Genomic DNA, 3,135 nt, shown 5'->3' on the forward strand with positions numbered 1-3,135 from the left:
TTCTACTGATCGCTCGGTTCAGAGCCACCCTTGTCAGGGTGGTGAGTACAATTCAGTATCTCGGAATGTTAGCATGGGGCGACACTCCTGGGCTCACATTTTGGCTTTTCAGTTAAGAGCTTGTGAGCTGGGGCACATTCGTCTTCATGCTTCAGCCTCTCCATCTGAAGAGTGCCATTAAGCAAGGACAGCATGACATTGTGGTGAGGGTGGGATGATTAATGCATGTAAAGCATGTGGTGTTAATGCGCAGGACGTTTAACCAGAAGGGAAATCTCTTGTCTGAGATCTCACAACCTAACAAAACTCAGAGCTGCATTCAAACCCTAGGGTCCAAGCTCCCAGGACAGTGCTTTTGCCATGAGATGGAGCTGCTTTGTCTAAAAAGAATCACTTGATCTTAAGCCAGACCCAGTTTTTAAGGAGTCAAGTAAAGTTCTCAAAAATGCTATAGGCTGAGGCACGTGGGTGGCTCACTAGGTTAAGCATCAGGCTTCGGCTCAGATCATGATCTCATGGTTTGTGGGTTAGAGCCCTGCGTGGGGCTCTCTGCTGACAGCTAGCTCATAGCCTGGAGCCTGCTTCAGATTCTGTGTCTCCCTCTCTCTCTCTCTCTGACCCTCTCCTGCTCGCACTTTATCTCAAAAATAAATAAATAAAACATTTAAATTTAAAAAAAAATTTTTTTAAACGCTATTGGTGACTGCCTGAGCACAGAGTAAGTGGCCATTTCCCAAATTAAGGTGCATGGTGCTTCCAGAATGTATCCGTTGCCTGACCCAGGATCAATAGACATCTGGTCAAACATGATGAACACCAGTCTCTTGGGGAAAGAGGCATTATCTAAGTAACATATTGGTAGTGTCAAATGTGTAAAACAGTATCATTTTGTATGATTGATTCCTTCTAAATGGGAGTCCCTCAAGGGAAGACTTGCCAAGCCATAGTTCAACATAGTTGCAAATGACCAGAGTGTAGCCTTGGAAAAGAGCTCTGGATGAAGAGTCAGGAGACCTGAGTCATGCATTCCATCAAAACGACGTGAAGAGAGACTTGTTCCTTTTTCAAGCTGGAGCTCAGCATGCACACTCTGCACTTATCTACATACGTCAGTTTGTATTTCTCTTTTCATCTCAACACATTCCTTTTGTTCTCTTCTACGTTACTGTCTCCCTGTGTACTGGGTTATCTACCAATCTCTGTCAATGTATTTTTGTCTATTCGTGTGTGTGAAAGGCTGGATCCTCAATGGATACTAGAAAACAAAACCAAAAAAGAAAAAGGAAAACAAAAGAAAAACTACTCTCAATTTTCACCATTCCTTACATCTGGAGAGGGTAACAGGTTGAGTGAAAGCATATAGCTGATTATTTCTGTGAAACTATAATTTGGGGTAACAACTAACATGTAAAAGAAATGTGCATTTTGGTACATAAACTTACATCTAGACACGTTCTGTTATGCCCAGATTTTAATATCGCCCCCCAAAACCAGAGACTACCAGGGAGACCGAATCACGCATGCAAAAGCAAAGGGCAGTTTTATTACGGGCTTAGGCTGGCTGAGCCTAAGCTCGGGCTCACAGACTTTACCAATGCAGCGGATCCATGCTGAGAGCCCCAAACAAAGGCGGGGTAGGGCTTTTATGAGTTTGGGAAGGGGGAGTTACAGGAAATTGTGACACAGGTACAGTGATCCAATCATTATTATACAATATTACTGACGGCTGGTTTAACCATTCACATTGCCTAGAGTATTTGTTACTTTCGGCGGGACCCAATCACCACATTTAGAGTATTGACCAATCACAGAGTGGGCCCAGGACCCTCACGTAGGGCGTGACTAGTCTTAGCCTCCATCTTTAGGCCTGCCCTTAGAATGTTACAAGGGTGGTCCCTTTTGCCTTGGGCAATGTGTGCCCTTCTATTGTTTCATGGAGTCAGTTTCAGACCTGCATCCTTACAGTTCCTCTCAGCTGTTTTGGAAAGCTACTTATAGGAATGGAAGTAGCATGTGTCCAGATATATTGAACTCAATACACACTTCGGGAGAAAAGGAGAATGAAAGCATGTTCAAACAAAAGCAGAGGGTCCCACATGCAAGGAGTATGGAAACTATGTGCACCCCAGTGTTGAAAGCAGCACTATCAGTAGTAACCAAGTTGTGGAAGGGGCAGAAGTGTCCACGGAATGATGAGTGGTAAAGAAGATTGGTATACATGTGTATATGTGTGCAAGAAATAGAATATTACTCCGTGAACACAAAGAACAAGAAATCTAGCCTTTTGCAACAACGTGGATGGAACCAGAATGTGTTCTGCGAAGTAAATTCAGTGAGTCAGAGAGAGACAAGTATCATATGATTTAAGTCATACGTGGAAAATGTAAGAGTTGCCATGGGAAAGCAACTGAGCGGTCACTTTGATATGAAAAGCTGCGAACATTGACAACCCCCACTTGCAAACCTGGGATGACCCAAGCCATTTGGAAAGCACCAGCGGCCATTTTATTGCAGGCCAGATAGCAGATCCAGGCGCCACCAGGACTGACGACCCCCACTCTCCAATCTGGACTGTCTCAAACTGCCTCACCATGGAATTCCAGCATCCCCCTCCCCACCGAAGCGAACAACCAACTGAATCCTGCCACCGTCCAAAGATGACCCTATGTGGCTATCAGCCCACCTGAGCTCAAACCCGGAACTTCTGCACCCATAAAAGACCTTGCTCTCCCATATCAGGCGCGAACTTCCCTGACTCCCCGCTCCAGAGTCACGGAACCTCGCCCAGGAATCGCAGATCCCAATAAAGGCCTTCTTGTCTCCATAACATGGTCTCTTTGTCCTCCCATCTCTGCCCCCATCTATTAAACCTTACAGAAACTAGGAGCAAAATAGATGAACATAGGAGAATGGAAGGAAAAAGAAGAGAACAACAGAGCTGGAGGCAGTCCATAAGTGACAGGTTAACGCTTCACACACTGAGGATTGTTGTTGGAAGGGTGTTGGGTGGAGGGGTGGACTAAACAGGTGACGGGCATTAGGAGGGCACTCGGTGGGGATGAGCACTGGGTGTCACATGGAAGTGATAAGTCACTAAATCCTAATCCTGAAACCATTATTACACTGTATGGTAAC

The sequence above is a fragment of the Suricata suricatta genome, chromosome 14 (genome assembly GCF_006229205.1).
Source record: "Suricata suricatta isolate VVHF042 chromosome 14, meerkat_22Aug2017_6uvM2_HiC, whole genome shotgun sequence".
Taxonomy (NCBI): Eukaryota; Metazoa; Chordata; class Mammalia; order Carnivora; family Herpestidae; genus Suricata; species Suricata suricatta.